This window comes from Ostrea edulis, chromosome 9, assembly GCF_947568905.1.
Source record: "Ostrea edulis chromosome 9, xbOstEdul1.1, whole genome shotgun sequence".
Lineage (NCBI taxonomy): Eukaryota > Metazoa > Mollusca > Bivalvia > Ostreida > Ostreidae > Ostrea > Ostrea edulis.
The window spans coordinates 7,908,715-7,927,773 of record NC_079172.1 but is presented as its reverse complement, the minus strand read 5'-3'; the positions used below and the strand labels follow the sequence as shown (position 1 = coordinate 7,927,773).

The window sequence follows — 19,059 nt, the reverse complement described above, 5'->3', positions numbered from 1 at the left end:
CGTAAAGAGATACATGACACATGGAAATGGGCGCGATTCATCTATGGATTAAATTATACCCCCTTCTACCATGTTAAAATACAAAATAAGACCGCTGTGGTATTAGGTAACAGAGATAAAACGCAGAAAACATCCAAAACGTTTTCAGACAATGTATGGTTGCCGTGATTTCTATGACACACTGAGCAATATCGGCAAAAATTCGAAAAGTTCCAAATTATTGCGTTAGTAAAGGTGCATTAAGGAGTGGATTTGAAGTGGGGTTACTTATCAACATATTCTCAATGTAATCTGGGTTGTCTTTGTACATTGAACCATAGGATAAAGATAGAAAAAAATCCAATTGCGATTATTTCTTACGATCGGCTTATTCCCATATATATATATATATATATATATATATATATATATATATATATATATATATAAACATTTTTGTCAAACGTTAAAAACTCAAATATAAAGAAATACATTTTGTAGAAACCCTAAGTGTCTGCACCCATGCAGGGTTTGACATTTACTTTTTTTAGCACTAGACCAGTCGGGCTACTTCAAATGAATTTTACTAGACCTGACCTTACATCCACTAGCCCTGACCAACTGTACAGAAAAAAGTGATAGTTTCTCCATATTTAATTACTTACTTCTAATGACAAACGTTAAGTTTGAACTAATCCTTATTTGATTGTCTCAAAAACATCAGTCTCGTCAATCAATTTGATATGCTTTAATTTTCAAACACATTTTCTGTTTCGTTAAATTCTACTCGGCACGGGAATTCTTTAGTCCATTTAGAATAAAATGATCTCAACCGGTTTTTTTTAAATTTCTATTTCATAAGCCCTGCTTTGTTTCTTCCCAACCTTTTCCTTTTCTCTCTTGGGACATCTTTCCTTGAGGACGAGACGTCGTATTTGAATATAGAGACATTCCCGCACATATGTCAACACCGAAAAATGGCTCTTTACGACGTTATTTATTAATTTGATAAACACTTTCTTATATTTAATTCAAATAAACGTGTTTTTAAAAAATGAATTCAATTTATATCTATTTATCCGAAACATAACTTTACACCCATCGAGCAGATGTCGTAAAACATCACTTCCGATCGCGACTTATGTATTAGAAATAGAAATAAAGATTATGTCATCACGCAGTTCAAAATTGCTCACAAACTCTTTACAATCTTATTGTTTTAACGTTTCTTGTTTATTTTTTCAACACGACCAGTCGGACTAGTAAATCAACATTTTACCCGACCGGACCCATCATTTAGTAGACTCGGTCGGTCGGACGTGCCTTAGTGTCAAACCCTGCCATGCTGTTCTAAATAGATCAGACACACGAGGCGTACATTCCAGGTTTGTAAAAATCATTCTCCATACTTAATGTTGATATATGTGTCGAGTTTCGTCATTATTTCCGCTCTGCTGAGCGGCATTTTCTGCAAATATGAATATAAATGAAATTGTTTACATTCGGAGATAATAATCATTAAATTGCCTAACAATAGATAGTAACTGACTTGGCAGTATAATCGTTTTTCAAAGGAAAGGGGGAAGGGGGTGGTGGTGGTCGGAATTACAAATTGGAAAGTTTTGGCTTCTCAAAACATTTTGACAGACAGAAAAAAGTAAATAAAAAACAAAATAAAGAAACACACACACAAATGAATAAAGATAAAATAAAAAAGCTGTTAAGACCGATTTTCAAAATCCTAACTCGTTAGGGCGGGGGTCTTCTACAATGACTGTCTCAATAAAATTCTAAATAGGGGGAGGATGGAGTTTTTACTATGGTAACCTCAAAAACAAAACTCCCAAAACTTCATATTCTTAAATCGGGGTGGGTTGAGTCTTTTTCTATTAAAGCTCTATCGTCTTTATTCATAACTCCCAACCTTACATTCTTCCCATTCGCTATTACAGTTAGATATATATTTTATGTGCATCAAAAAATAAATAAGGGTAAAAAAAAAAAGGTGCAGCCCCCCCCCCCTTTCTCGATTCTGCGTATTATAGATTCAAACCTTCAAAACCGCGCGGTCATATATTGTATGCAAAGTTAGACACATTTTTAAACACAATTTCGTATGATTTGGTAACGTACATTTCAGTAACGTACGTTTCGACCAATGCATTGTTGCTTCAAAATTCAACGCATGTCAATATTTTTTTTGATTTGATTACAAATACGCAAGATGTATTATACAATTTTCACCATACATATATTGCATTGAAAAACTCGTTTTTTGAAAACACGAGGTAACGTTCGTTTCATTCTTTACACTCCGAGAACACGATATTAAAATTTGTATAATGTCAATAAAAAGTATCACATATACATACTTTTATTGTATATACTAAGAAACTATCTTTGTTACATTTTTAAAGTTGTAAAGCTTCCATTATTAGCGAAGATAACTAATATGTAGGCGGAAAATTAAAGGCTATATTATCTTGAATGTTGAAACTTATGGATAGGCGACATGGCTTTAGAAGATCATTCATTTACGAAAATTGAAAATTTTACGATAAAACTTATTTCTTGTCTCATTCATGCTATCTAACTTTAGAAAGCAAACGTAAGGCTGTTATGCGTAAATTTAATTTTGTATCACTGATACTGAAATAAAAGATACCTGCTCTGGCGACAGTAACGTAGTAAATCGATGCATCTAAATTGTTCAAAATTGTCATTATCGATATGATTTTTATCATTTTATCAATAGGTGTTTTAAAATACACTTCATTCAATTGTGGAAAATGACTGTAGTGTCTCTTTAAGTAAGAGTATACACAATTTTAAAAATATAGCATAAGTAGATGCCTGAAGTTTAACAGATTCTTGCACTTAAGCAATGAGGAATTGTTTAGTTATGTAAGTCATGTCAATCAATGTAGACTACTAGTATGTAAGACTGAAAACTCCCATAGTGCCCATCCTCGTTCTCCTCGCGTTGGGACTATCATCGGATCCTCGTTCCTCTTGTCCTAGGACTATCATCGGATCCTCGTTCCTTTTGTCCTAGGACTATCATCGGATCCTCGTTCCTCTTGACCTGGGACTATCATCTCAGTTTCTAGAAGTACGTTGTTTTTATCATATCTAGAAACTCATTTCGTTCAATACGGAACTTTCGAGATGTGCCGGAACGACCGATTAGACTTGACGTTTTTACACTGCGGTCACGTGATAGTAAGCAATTGTAGGGCAAAGTTGACATCGATACAACTGGTGTTTTGCTAGCAGACGGTCCGTAAAGAGTTATGCGCAGTACCACGATAAGTCACTAGTGGTTCTTAGTATCTGGGTGTAAATTAGATGGAAGGAAAAAGACGCATTTAGACGCGTATCCTTGGATGGAAGGCGTAATGTTTTCCCTAGATCTAGATTAATTTTCCTCGCCAACTCACATAATTTAATCAAATACATTTTCCTATAAATAGTTGTAGTGATCCCTTTCTTTGAAAAATAGCATTTTGATATAGGCATTTGATAGCAATGACGTATTTCATGCTTGTTTACTTAGTTTATATTGTAATCCGGAAGTGACGTGCCCTACAAATTACGTTCAACGCGCGATAAAAGTCAGAGTGGATCCGTATCTCGAAAGTCCCGTATTGAAGAGCATTTCCGCGTGCACCAATTGTGATCCCTGCACGAGTCTTGGGAATATGATTTGGACACATGTATCTGAATTATATGTATAAAAGTAAGTCAGTAATTCAGAGCGGGAACAATATACTCACGTGTTCCCCAATCTCTATTAATTTCAAATGTATAATTGCAAAATGTTTATTAATATTGAATAAAACATTGTTTAAACTAAACAAATGCACAATATTTTATTTTATTTGCACAAACTGTAGCTTTCTCATTGTTTTCAAATGTTCTTTCAATACATTTTAATCTTCGCGTGAAACTTTTGGCCCCATTCTCACCCAGATTATCACGGCTTGAACCAGCTGAACGAATACTGCACATAACATGGGGGGGGGGGGGGGGGGGGGTGGTTAATTCTCTTGATGTTCATGAAGAACATCAATGTTGAAATACCGTGGTCATGTACTATCGTTCCAATCGCTTGATCGAGCGTGCAAATTCTCATAGATTGCAATGAAACAGATTTTACTTTTGTTCTCTTTGACCAGAATGGTATAGGGTGGTCTTCCGAAACCATACAGCCAATCAGCAAGTGAAATTTGCTTGTTCGATCAAGCGAAGTGACGCGCCGGTAATAGAACGATAGTACGTGCGGAGTGCAATTCGTGTCACAAACTGCAATGCTTGCAAACTTTTGATTAATTATATAAACCTTTGTTCTGTTGTTAGAGCATCATGTTAGCATTATTCTATGTGTAGAAATGAATGTTCAACATCGTAAACGCAAGTTTGTAAAAACTTTATTTGATATCGAAGAATTTAAAGTTTCTGGAAGCTGTGTTTTGCAGCTTTACACAACATGGGACTTCTTATGCACGGATCTTTCTACCAATTTGGAATCTCATCATCTGTAACAAAATAAAGAATTATATGCTTGAGTTCTCACTGATATATTTCATTTTTTGAAAACACATGACGCTTCACGTCGATAAAGTATGCCGTGGGCGTGAAACGTCGCATTTTATACCCTCACATATTTTGTAAAAATGATTTCTTAATATCTTTACATTTTACTTTCATTTCCGTCAAAAGTCCCAGCCTAAAGATAGACGTACAATATCTACTCAAGATTCATACGCGCAGTGATCATAACTGCAGCGCATTCAGGGGAAAATGGATATCGCTATATAATTAACAAAGATATCAGAGGGGAAAACATTGTTAATGTGATTATATAACAATAAAAGGTTACAAAATTGACGTGAAGTGAACTTTCATTCCCAGGATTTATTGTCACCAACAAAACTGGGATCGAAATAAATCCAGAACACGGGACCTAAAGAATATAAACATGTAACGAAATACTTAGTTAATTTTTAAATCACAGGTAGATATTTCAGAGGCCATGCCTTGGCTGATACAAGCATGGATATGAATGAATACAAGAATGACTGTTATTAAGGAATTATAAAAAATATATGCATGTTAAACTTTTGAAACTTTCAGCGATCTCCGGAATAACTATCAGATATATTTAAAAAAGTTTTATATCTCAAGGAATGGTCATAAATCATACGTGTTAGAATTGTACCTGAATTAATCATCATCGAAGAAGTCGTCCCCTCCGAATCCCCCAAAGACAGGATAGAAGAATGGGGAAGGGTTGAATCTGGGGAAGTCGTAATTAAAGAGTCCGAAGGCTTCCGCTGACGTAGCTAGGACAACCACTAGCAAGAGGGTGAACACGAGGCTCTCTAGGTTAGGCATCCTCAACAGCTCTGTAAGACAGAAGAAAGTCAGATTTGTATCATCAACACAATTTACAAAACCGCCAAAAATCAGCTGCATATACAGGTGTGTTGTTATCATGTGAGGTGAGTAGGTATGGTTTCAAAAGCAAATTGTATAGGATTTCTGAGTTTGATTCAATATTAGAATTACGGATAAAACGTAACAAGCCATTTTTGAGATATAATTTTAATGAATTTCTGTTATCAACTCCAATTGCATACTGTAATCATCTATATTCATCGTATAATCATGACTCGTTACTATTATCATCTATATTCATCGTATAATCATGAATCATTACTATAATCATCTATATTCATCGTATAATCATGACTCGTTACTATAATCATCTATATTCATCGTATAATCATGACTCGTTACTATAATCATCGTATAATCATGACTCGTTTTTACAGAGAATTACAAGAACTATGCAATGTATCAAAGTCAGGGGAATAGAGCTCTACGTATACGTAACCAACCATAGAAAAAAAAACTAAAGACGATGTTAAATTTAATACATCTGTCTTCAATGACGCCTGACAGTTTTCTAGTCTCCTATTCTGGAATCTTAAAGTTATACTGAAAACTCCCCCTCTAACGGAAGTTTCGCCTCCGGGGCCCCCACCAGGCTTCTCCTGTCCAGGACATTGTGGGCTTTTAATTAAACAACCCTAAACTTAATTAATTTGTATGCAAATAACTCACAAACTAAAGTAAATCATTGTTGTTGATCATTATTTTGTGTGTATTTACTATAATAAAATAGCACATAGTTTATCCCCAATCATCGAAAAGACAATTAATTTGGTATTATTCGTCAGAAATAGACGAGTATTCCGACACCTACATCGCGTAAAAATACCAGGGGAACCACGTGTGGCACAAAGCTGTACGTAGGAGGTGATAAAAATGTGAATCAATAATTAATCGGCGGTTAATAGGACGAGTCACCGCACGGATTAGAGACGAAACATGTCCTAAATGTGTTTCTGAAAACCAAGAGAATAAATATATGTAATAGCGAAAAAATACACGTGTCGTATATTCAAAATTACTGGAGATCTCAGCACAAACACCGCATTTCTTTCTTTAAGATTAAATACTTTCAGCCATTTACAAACTTGTCAACCATCCCAAAATGTTCATTAAATGTTATTTATATTATTAATTACCTTCAACAATAAAACGATTTTGTGTGCGACTCGCCTAATTCATGGAAATATGTGAAACAGTTTTGCTTTCGACGCAAATTCAACCACTTTTGTTTTGAACAAGGGATATGGTATACACAAATATATTTCAACATGAATACACTGTGCACATTGTACATTTAATTTCAACACGTCAGACTGACTTTTTACAGAGGAATTAAGATCCTTTTTATGCAAAAGTGATGGCAAAAATAATTTCTATAGTTGCTATTTTTAGAGATGTCAAAATCCGCACCCCTGTTGTATCATTAGATATGGTAAGAGTGAATACAATTTTTGATGTACATGTATGCATGTTTTATTGTTTAACATTTCTGACTGAACACTAGTGAAAGATAAATATTTATTTCCTGACCATTATTATGTTTCGATCTTTTCGTGTTGTCTTGCAACACTAAAGCAAATAGTCAATCCACGGCCATTCAAAATATATAAAGGAACCCCAGACAATATGTCAAACAAGGCATTTAGAAGATTGTACGAGTGTAGATGATTGAAAAGAAAAAAAGAAAACGTAACTTCAGGCACGCACAAATTTACTTCAAATATTTGCTGTCGTCTTTAATGGTTAACAGGTCAATGAATGTCAAAAAATGAGAAAACATATATGTTTGTCTAGATTGATTTTAAATAAGTGCATGCTTTAGCAGCCCAAAACGACAGGTCCTTAAATGTCAATCTATACTAAGTAAGTGTTCATGCTAAAACCATAGCATAAAACTTTAAAAAAAAAAAAAAAAAAAAAAAAAGAGCGAGAGAGGGAGAATGAAATAAAGAAAAAATAGAATAGTGTTGCAGCTTTCTCGGAAATAAAATACTTTGTACATTTTTATCTTACCTGGTTTCCTATCGTGCGGATTGAATCGAATCTATCAATCTATTGCATTGATTGGTCTTAAATATGCCATTGGATGACGAATTGTCACACTGGCCATTATTCGCGTAAGACAATTACGTTTTGTACGTGAAGTTTGGGCTATTTCGGCAGCTGTCACAGGAAGCAGGATTTTTATAGAAGTATGGCTTTTTTTCTGGTAGGAAACCGCCCCTCCTGATATTCATAGATTATAACCATAGTGTTTCACATGCATAAATACCTATCTGCAGACAGTGTATAGCAGTCATAAAATGCGAATAAGACAATCGTATATGATTTATATTTTCATCATATTTGCATTTGTTACCTTAAGACGCATTTCTTTGCTGTGAGGATCTGTTATACATTATTGTATATTTGAGCTATACATATGTAATGTGTATGGAGTACCATGTAATGAACGAGATACGTTTAATCTTATCATTACAAATGGTTTTTAATATTTTTTATTTTGTAAATTATATTTTTGCATACACGTACGTTTATTAAAGTGGAAAACTCCACATGCAAATAAAATAACAGAGATGTATTCAGGGTTACCGTTCAGTTAACTTACTATAAATTAAAAAGTTAGATAACTATCGGAATTGTAAGGAAATGAGATTTTGGATAGGATGATTATTTATATTATGGAATACATTTTCCCCCCTTCATCTCCATTTCAAAATGAAAATAATGATGACACAAAAGAAAATTGGTACAAGATGGTAAGAATGCCTGTACTACAACATATCGAAGCTATCATGACGGAACGTTTTAAAACGCCCAGGACAAACTTCTAGACGTTGTAGAGTTTTAAGATAACGTTATTTCTGCTGGATCTGTAATACTAAATCGATGTCATGATGCTATACTTAAAGGGTAAGGCAACCCAATTTTTTTTTTACATGATAAATGAATTAATCCTACCAATAAACAATTACAATTAATATGAGTGTTTTAATTTTTTTTAATCTCATTCAAAACATGGGTTCGAGACGAAGCATGTGATTGGTGTTGCAGCCTGTTGCGTGGAGTCAATCAGAAAACAGTTTTTATAATCGACCAAAAACGAAATTAAACACACATACCGATGGCAACAAGGTGTAGAATTTGTGACCATTTACCAGTAGACTGATATCGTCGATTGATTCTCGGAATTTCATTGTCTTTGAAGAAACAATTAGACAAACTTTTAGATCATTTTCACTTATCTTTTCGTCAATAGACGCAATTTTATATGTATCTGAAACAAGCAATATCATTGGCTGATTTAAATGTTGCGTATTACGTCATCCTCCGTCTCGAACCCATGTTTTGAAAGGTAACCATTTTTTGGTCTCATCCGAATGGCCACCCCATTTAGTCGCCTCTTAGGACAAGCAAGGGGTACTGACAAAAGAAACAATTAATGTGGAGAACTCGCACAGAACGGTTGATAAAAAATAAAACTTTAATCTTTTCCACATTAATCAGAAAACTTGAAATATTTTGCAAAATTTCTGACTGATTAGAAATTCATATTGTGTCTCTCGGCGTTTTCCACAGATTCATACAAAACTGTATAACGGCAGACTATTCTGTCTGCATGTCAGTTGTCTAGTCATCGGCTTTGTTTACAATGATGTGATGACTAGGAGAATTCTCACTGATGATTTTTCTTATTTTTAGAAAATGATATCAAACCACTTGCAATTGGTCACTTCATAATAGTTCTGAAGTTTTTTATTGCACTTAGAACACAATATGCTCCATCGTTTACTTATTGTTTTAATCATATGTGAATGTTAAATAATTTCATGAGTATAGTTTTGCTCAGAATTTCATATTTGTATAATGCACTATATACGTGTTTTTATACTCAGTATTTACAACGAGGCACTGACAAATACGTTGATTTTATACAAGGGTTTCAATAGTCTCGTTTAAGGAGGTATGCTACATATTTTGATATGGATGAAAAGTGGAGGATATGCTCAACAATATTTTGAAATTGAAAACTTTCAAATTTACTTTATTTAGTAAAAAAATGCTGTTTTAGTTAATACCATAAAAAAAAAAAAAAGTAAATTAAACACTCCTGTTGGACTCGAATTTGCCATCTACAGTTCAGCAGTCGGTGTGTTAACCTACTGATCGAGTTACTCAGCCATAGGCGATGGTTTTTTAAATGAATAGGCACACATTGCTGATATTTATATTTTCATACATGGTTTAAAAGGAAGTCAGCCATTATGACGATGTAGTAGAGTACCTCAGTGTTTCGCAGACTCCATGGTCGTTATAGCGATTTTATTTACCAATGCAGCCTGTGAGTAGGTCAAATGCTGTCTGACGCATTTCCTACATGTACCTGTTGTTAGGCCGTTCGTAACGCGTGACCGGTCGACAGGGGATGCTTATATATTTTATTATATATGCAATCATTTCTGTTTCCAACATTGCAAGGTCTTATAACATTACACAAATATTTGTATTGGCATGGTTTATGGGAGTCCCTGATTAAATATACAACTATGTATATCTGTATTGGCATGGTTTATGGGAGTCCCTGATTAAATATACAACTATGTATATCGCAAGACTTTCCACTGTATTGATACAAGTTTGAAATATACATGTACATCAGGAAGTAAACCAATAGCTAGTTTATTCATCAATGTGCTTCTTACATTCATAAACAATAATCGATATTGGGTATGAGATAAGTATATATTTTGTATAGAAATCACCCGACCTTAGAAAATATGTTGCAAAATCTCGGATAAACATTATGAAGTTTATTTGATGAAACTTTAATATTCCACAATTCGTAATATTAGCGCATAGAATACAAGATGAAAAATCAAAATATATGATTTTTGCATGAATATTAAAAACACGGAACGTTTTTATGCCAGGATGCAGCAAAAGTAAACTTCCAATAGAAATAGTCATATATATATACCAAAGAATGCGATAGATCTATGACTCATTCGTTTGACTTTCAGAGAAGAGGATTTATAAAACTTCTGAAAGATTTCCATGTGTATTGGTGTGACCTTGCTGACGACCAGGAAACATTTCATACCGAAAACCACATACATACATTATATCATACTGTAAAACTTATACAGTACCAATTTTGATGCACCAGATGCGCATTTCGACAAATAATGTCTCTTCAGTGATATATGATATGCATGAGATTTAACTTCTATTCCGAGAAAGGAAGGATAACTCGTCTTCATCGACAGACAAAAATGAAATCATGCTGTTTGATTCAATGTTTCATTGCGGATTTTATTCAATGGTTTAAAACTGAGATTTCCCATTAATTTTCCGATATGCATATTGTGTATATCGAAATCAATATATACTATAATTAGATATTTACAGATGAAAGACGATTTAATTGATATACAGTGAAGGATATTATCATTTAGGGACTTTTATAATAATCATTAAAATGAATAATAAAGCTTTGTTCTCTTAGTTAAGCCTATTCGTTTTATGCTAAGATTGTTTTAAAGAAAAGTTTATATACTTATAACAACATTGTCTTTGTTTCTAAGGTTCATTATTGCAACTGCATTTTAAACAAACTTAGCTTATAGGCCTACTCCAAGTTCCCTGTTCAATGATGAAATTCTTCAAATTCATGTTTCAGTTTTAAACACAGTGAATTCTATGGTCGTTGTTCGTTCTGATACAGGTTTTCTAACTGTACAGGCGATTCTGTGGAATCAATGTTTTCGTTTCTGTGGGATTTATCTGAAAGCATTTGTAGAACTATTCCTAAGGTAGCAGGGGACAGTTTCGCACTATAGGCCCGGTCAACTTTTTCAAAAAATGGAAATACCCCGTATTTGAAGTGATTACAATAATTTTAGGATGCATGTCAAATGTAGCTGAGTGCTTAGTAAAAATGTTGATATACAACATGTAGGTGTCACCATGATTCCTAGCATATAGATGGGTGCAAATACGAAACTAAGACACGTGGTCAGTTGCTGAAGAAATTCCGGTGAAAACATGCAGGGTCTAGCAAAAGGTCTGTAGCTGTGAGGGAAGGTGGATGGCCCCATATGAGAGGTAGATTTTTGAGAAGGGCAAATAGGGTTCTTGATTGTGCACAGTGTCTAAATCCCCATGTTTGGTACTGTGACGGTGTGGGGGTGGTGCAGATTAGCCCAAAATGAGGGAAAATCAAAGCAAAAAGAGGGAACCTGCTCAGAGCATGTTTTGTGCACCAGCACCAGTATTTATAGATTACATGTAATTTAGGGTCATAATTTATTAACTACACTAATATGAAATACAAGTATTGACATAAAAGGGAAATATGATTTTTCATTAGTCTGTCATAATCTGACTTTGGTGTATACCCCCTATCCACATGTTTCAAAACCAAAGAAACTGTCCCCTGCTACCTAAAATCCATGGAATATGTGTCAAGTTGTACTGCGTTTCTTTCGGGTTCAATTTATCCTTTACATGTGTGTGTGTGTGTGTGCATTGCAAAAGTGAAGTGCTTTGTGGATCCAAGACTATTTTGCGGTTTCACACAACTAGTGGTATATTAATCTCGGTTGAGATTCAGCTCGGCTGAATATTTGGACTGATGCCTTCACCGAATCTCGGAGCAGTCCTTCATAATTCATGTCTGGAAATTTACTTTCAGCTTCAGCCGGTTCTAGCAATTAATTTGCATTTAGGTGACACTGCTGTTCGCTTCGGTGAAGGCGTCAGTACAAATATTCAGCCTAGCCGAATCTCAGCCGAGATTAGTGATATATTAAAGTGGTCTTGAGGTGATAAGAAGAGTCGAGTCCAGACAATGGAAAACTACAAACATATAAACATGTATGACTTCTAAAATCGTTATCCTTCCGCGTAAAATTGTTTCTACTAACTAATTTTTTTAGTATAGCAATTACACTGTCATGATCGTGTGCAGGATTGGACAAAACAAGATGGCAGACGGCATTTCCAAACAAAGGTAGGCTCTTAAAACTCTTCATTTTACCGACTTATTAGACGACGAATTTATGAATTTAAAACACTGCCTGGCCAGGGAGGCATCATTAAGTTGATTGGTTGTTGGAATTCTTACTCATGTACACGTACAACTCTAAATTCATTGATCGAAGTTGACGATGTTGCCTCGATAGAATTCGAAGCGGGCGAAGATGTTTCTAATCATGTTTTCATGCATTTTAAGAAAGATACTTTCGGTAAAATAGACTCTGCACATATCTTTTGATGAAAACTTGAACCAGTGTATGCGATTTGTCCCTTAAATTGCCTTGGTTAGATAAATATCTTGACTTGAACATTTGCTAATGTGCAGGATTGGACTGTGGTCGTTTCCACGATAAACGTGCCGGATTGGACCTCGATTTTGGTTCAGGATTGGACCCTTTCTTAAATACATGCATTTTATTTCTTACAGATCCAGTCAGGAGCGGACTTCCTGAAGCTTAAAAGTTGCAAATGAATGAAGTGTGTTCTATTTTATGTCTCCTACTAAAACCATGGTTTTGACAAACCTAAAAGAGCACGTGGAGCAAGGAACTATCAGTAAGCCGGAAGAGCCAGCTCGAAAATCTTTAAGTGTTTGAGAATTTCACCGCGCACATGAATCTAAAGTTCTGCCACACGTTAGAAGGAGCCTTGTTCTCGAAGATCAACATGTTGAAAAGTTTTCATTTTGCAGAAGCAAATACATTTATATTGTATATACACATGTAGACCATGTTCGATTCCCAACCACTTAACATTTGTGAAATCTGCATGGAATTATTAAAACTGAGCATGGTTTGACGTATAATAATCTCTTCAGGCATGATGGTTTACATTTCACAAAGCTGTTCAATAACAATAAAGACTATAAGATGTTGAGATGTTCATGTTTTCAATATTTAATCATCTGTCCACATGCACTTGTTCATTTCATATGTATGCTTCTGCTGGAACCAGTTTTGATTGTTAAAGCGGGATTTATTGTCTTTTGACAAATTTACCTATCATTTTAATTCTAATAATCTTGAGTGCATATGTCGTGCAAGATATCGAGGCCAACTCACTTACAAGGATAATTACTTACGATAAAAGTGTTTGTTGGAATGCAGTAAATATCAGTATTTTTGTATTCAAAAACCTTTCGTTTCTTGTAATTACATTGAATTCAACCTTAGAGTGCATATACTGATGAAAGAAAATAAAAAGGATATTTTCTCAGAAATTCGCAATATCACTCCTGTAGCTGAAATATGAACCTAAATGAAAAGCAGTTTTTTCTTCTTCAATATTTGCTGCTCAGATGAGAGTTTACTCTTAAATACAGATTTTTCACTAGTTGTTATCAGTTCAATACAAACGCAATAACATTGAAATATATTTAATAACAAGTAAAAATTAAGAACACTTCTGGTTCAATGAAATAACAAATCAACATGTGTAAAATGCAATGCAAAAGATTAGTAGTATCTCTGTAAAACAAAGCATAATACCGTAAAAATAATCGTTTCATAATGTACATAAACGGATATATAAAACGGCTGCCATGGTATATGTATGCACTTCGTGTATTCAGAAAACAATGTAATTTTTTTACTTCATGTTTCTTTTATAATGTGCAAAAGCGTGTGTTGCACTGGTCACAAACGAAGACAATTTCTCTGATTGACGTTTCCTTTTTACATGCCTACGAAATTCAGAATTGGTCTTGAATTCCTCACCACCAATTACGCACATTCGAAGTGTACCCATCTCATGGAATGAAGTTCTAGGGCTTGATACCTGAAACAAAGGAGAAAATCTATATAACAGAGTTTGGAATTAGGGAATATGTAAGCGGGTTAATTGAATTCAGGAAACGTCAAATTTATATTGTTACAGAGGATTATAAAATGATGATAATTTCTCACGTGTTTTATAGGTCAAAATGGCCTTATATATCCTGGATACGAACAGTCAACGTTACATCTGTCGTAAGCAAAGATTGGTGATTCATGTATAGATCTGTTATATTGGTTCAATTTGAAGGAGATAGCGAATGAATATTTTTACAGTAGCAATTGTCGTCGTTGGGAACTTAAAGGACAATGTAATTTTATAACAGTAAAAAAAAAAATCAAAATACACCATGGTCATGTTGGAAATGTCTGAGAATCTAATAACTACATTAATCAAACTAAAATATGATAAAGCGAAGTCGAGATTCGAAAATATAAAGGATTTTGAAAATAAAGATAAAAAGAGGGTCCAATCCTGAACCAAAATCGAGGTCCAATCCGGCACGTTTATCGTGGAAAAGACCACAGTCCAATCCTGCACATTAGCAAATGTTCAAGTCAAGATATCTATCTAACCAAGGCAATTTAAGGGACAAATCGCATACACTGGTTCAAGTTTTCATCAAAAGATATGTGCAGAGTCTATTTTACCGAAAGTATCTTTCTTAAAATGCATGAAAACATGATTAGAAACATCTTCGCCCGCTTCGAATTCTATCGAGGCAACATCGTCAACTTCGATCAATGAATTTAGAGTTGTACGTGTACATGAGTAAGAATTCCATTAACCAATCAACTTAATGATGCCTCCCTGGCCAGGCAGTGTTTTAAATTCATAAATTCGTCGTCTAATAAGTCGGTAAAATGAAGAGTTTTAAGAGCCTACCTTTGTTTGGAAATGCCGTCTGCCATCTTGTTTTGTCCAATCCTGCACACGATTATGACAGTGAATTAAGATTTTTTAAATTAAAGTATGACTTCACAATTAAAATCTTTGTCCTGAAGGGATATACCAAATGAATATCATCAGTGTGGTCCCAACTAAAAAACAAAAGCAAGCTTTCATCCTCTGCGATCGGATATGTTTAACATTTGCTTCAAGTTGTTTTCTTGTAATGTATTTGCAAATGTGTCCTGTCATTACGTCGAATGCAGTCTGATGTGTTTTATACCGATTGATACATAATGTATCGGTCATTCTTTACACACTGATTTTGACTACGGATTACTCCTTTTACCCGATCAAGATGATGGGCTCGCAGCGGATGTAACCAATGAACAGGGGATGCTCTCTTCTCCTAGGTACCTGATTCCACCTGCGGTGTGTCCAGAGGTCCGTGTGTGGCCTATTATTAATTTCATAGGCTTTATGAGATTGATATATATGTTATCTTCACTTTTCATATCCCAGTCAAAGGAGTTGGATTCCAAAACTACACAAAACCCTTACAAATACATATAAGATCTAATTTCAATACAAAAATAGAATGTGAAGGTTATCGCTAACAATTGCTTATTTTTAATGATTTTGTTCTACGAAGGTAGTACATTATGATACTATGTTTACAATGACACATTGTCAGCTGATTATCATGATCGGGATGAATAAACTCGTAAATCAATGTCAATTTATTGGCTGACCTCATTGTTTCTTTCGATCGTTCATAAATTATAATTAAGTGTGTAAATTGATAAATTAAATATTCACTAATGACAATAGGAAGGGAACTTTGACCTCGAGGTAGATATCCAAGGGGTATTGAGAACCTATTCTGACCCGGGCCACCACGCGTTTGGGGCTACAATAGGTGAACAAAGTTTAGCAATATATAAACAAGTTTGGATATTTCTTTCTCCAGAGATTAGTCATATCAATATGTAAAAATCTACGAGTAGTCAGATTCAAGTTTGTTCAAATCATAGCCTCAGAGGTAGGACGGGCATCAATGGAAGATCCAAGTTTTACATGGTAATATATGGAAAAATCTTTAATACTTTTCTCACGACCAGGAAGGCTATGGTTAGTCACACCAATATGGGAACATCATTTTGTACTGCGGATGCCAGTTTATTCAAATCACGACCCTAGAGGATTGAGTGGGCTACAATAGGAAATGTTTTTGTATAGAATGTTTGATCTTTTTTTTTTACCAAAAGCACTGAACATGGAGAGTTATAATGGTACGCATTCTTTCTAATGTAGTGCAGATTCATGTTTGACTAGAGTAGGGCTTGAATAGAGGATATATATGTATATTCAAGGGAAACAGGGTTACAATAAATCATGTCAAAATATAAACGTTCCCAAGTTGGGTGAATTAAAGTTTTTCATGGACCCTAGTGTTAATGTGATAATTAAATCGGGAGAAAATTCTACATAATACATGCATATATGGTAAGACCTTTAAAAATCTTGTCCAGAACAGCAAGTATGGTTGAATTATAATACTCCATGGGGCTAAGTTGGGTTTTAATATAGAATCAAAATTTTTCATGCGATTAAAGAACTTAAAGTGTTTTTTTAAAAAAAATTCTTCTGAAGAAGAAGAAGCCCAAAGTGGTTCATGTGAGCGTTGTAAGGCCCATGGACCTCTTGATTAAAAATCTGCAGTTGACATCAAAACAAGTACAGGGTGATGGTGTGTAAATGGCCTGTGAATAATGGAGAAAAGGTCAAATAACTACTATAACTGCTGAAGTTGTAAGTATTGCGTACTACCCCTAAAATAAGCTTTGTGTAGTGGGTTGGGATTTCTCTATCAATTTTGTCATTTTCTGATGGAGAAATCAAACATTTGAAAATTGTGCCCCCTTAAAAATCCGCCACTGGGCATAGCCTACGTAATCGATGACGGTTCACGCTTTGACCGACGTTACCAAAAAAAATATGGCTGGATTTTTTAATGTAATTATTATATAAAAATGTAAATTAACACGTACTCGCTGTTAATTCATTTTCACGTGTATACTCTCCCTGGTTTGAATAATGTGTTTTTCTCTATTGGCGGTAGAAAAAACTCGAACATTCGAAGTCGGATAATTGGAAATATCAATAAACACCCGTTTGGTTCTCGAAAAGTTTGTTTTAATTAAAATGACTATATATATTTGTTGATATCAGTAGGAAAACATGTCTGAATAAAAATGAAATGTCAAAAAGCTTCCCTAGAAGCAAAATGCGTGTTTACAAATTTTTCCAAATTTCCCGATTTCGGATATTCGAATTTTTTTCTACCAATAACAGAAATAAACACATAATTCAAACCCGGAACTGGGAACATATGAAAATGGATTAACAGCGAATAAGTGTTGAATTCCTCGTGACAGATACATGTATTGATGTTAAAGTTGTGGAAATAACTTGTTTGTTTAGTAAATCCAGGCATATTTGAGTTGAAATACCAATCAAAGTGTATTAAATCATCGATTCCGGCATTTGCACATTTTTCAAAATCAAAACATGGAGGTTTGCGAAGAGAAGTGGGTGTTGCCTGTCCTGTCCACTTCTCTAAAGAGGATAAGCTTTATGTGAGCACCCCAATACATAAACAAGACCTGACTTTTCATACATTTTATTTTAACATTTTAACAAACATGTAGGACACAATAGTGACGTAATGATGTGTGTTGGATTCTTTCGTTTGATCTGAAAGTTAAAAAAGACAGTCATTAGAAACATGATTTCAAAATATTCCGTAATTACCGCCAATAGTCCAAAATACAACAATTTGATAATTAACGATATCTGTCAGCAGTGAAAATATCCTCTAAATGTGAACAACTATTAACATATATAGACTTGTTTCAAAAAGGGTAAAATGATATAATCGAGAGGCAGCAGACTAGACTATAATTTTTGTTTTTACAATATGCATACCATTAATCAAGTAATTAAGGCGTTCTTACATGGTGTAGTTTTAGAAAAAGTCTGGTTCCAGTCGACTTTCTATCATGTCATGAGGGTCGTTGTCGTAAGGCTCCAGTTCGTCTAGGTACTCTCTTGCCATGTACAGCTGAAACTGGTTGGGACTTTTTGACCCCTTTTTAGGAGTTAGGAGTCGCTTAAGGTAAGGGTCGTTTCTGGCGTAGTGTGGGAGGACAAATGATTGTATCGTTGAGACAAAGAGGAATACCACGACCAGACAAACCAAAACTTGTAACGATTTCATGGTGTCTGAATCCTGAAAATAAATATTTTTTTTAATAAATAATCATGTGAACATTTTTATTCAAACCAAACATTTTAACAGAATATCTCATTATTGATTTAATGTTAACTCTTTTGAGATTTATGCAACACTGGAAAAAAATTCAATGTCGTTTAACCATTTAACCCCCAGTAAACCAGGAAAACAGTTTAAACATTACATTAGGATAATATTGGATTCGATATATCTTAGGTATTTTACAAAAAAAAATTTCTAGATTACCTGATTGTTGGATAATTCCTGACTGTATACTAGGAATTGACAAGATCGCCCTTATATATAGGTATACAGAACTATGAGGCATTGTCAATTAAGATGTTGTGGGATGAAAAGATACACGGAATATACCACAACATGCATATTAATGTACGTGATTAATTCCTGTTTGATTTACGACAAATAAGCTAGGCTATATAAAACTATCAATTTAAAATAATAAGATGATAATTAATTCAAACGTGCGCAAATGTTACAGAAGTCCCAGGAGTCAATGACACGCCACGGTGTCACGTTGATACCAGATAAATGATTCGCCCGGTTCATACACGTTTTGCTCTACTTCATTTTTAAACACTTTTATCATTCGATACGATATAAATTAA

The 19,059-nt window shown here is 34.4% G+C and overlaps 3 long non-coding RNA genes across 4 annotated transcripts; 1 reads left to right on the top strand and 2 right to left on the bottom strand.

The window, feature by feature from the left end:
- Positions 1-4,392: 4,392 nt before the first annotated feature.
- LOC125658365 (uncharacterized) lies at positions 4,393-8,252 on the bottom strand. Of its 2 annotated transcripts, none has more exons than XR_007363704.2 (3): positions 6,576-8,252; positions 5,201-5,387; positions 4,393-4,517 (listed from the first exon to the last, which is right to left on the bottom strand). It is a non-coding gene; the product is annotated as an uncharacterized LOC125658365 (long non-coding RNA). The 2 variants fall into 2 exon arrangements; XR_007363703.2 differs by having other exon boundaries at positions 7,453-8,252.
- Positions 8,253-12,301: 4,049 nt separating this feature from the next.
- LOC130050020 (uncharacterized) lies at positions 12,302-13,349 on the top strand. The gene is made up of 2 exons (XR_008798402.1): positions 12,302-12,451; positions 12,905-13,349. It is a non-coding gene; the product is annotated as an uncharacterized LOC130050020 (long non-coding RNA).
- A 4,456-nt stretch (positions 13,350-17,805) lies between these two features.
- Positions 17,806-18,779, bottom strand: LOC125658364 (uncharacterized). The gene is made up of 3 exons (XR_008798401.1): positions 18,680-18,779; positions 18,127-18,430; positions 17,806-17,895 (listed from the first exon to the last, which is right to left on the bottom strand). It is a non-coding gene; the product is annotated as an uncharacterized LOC125658364 (long non-coding RNA).
- Between the last annotated feature and the right edge of the window lie 280 nt (positions 18,780-19,059).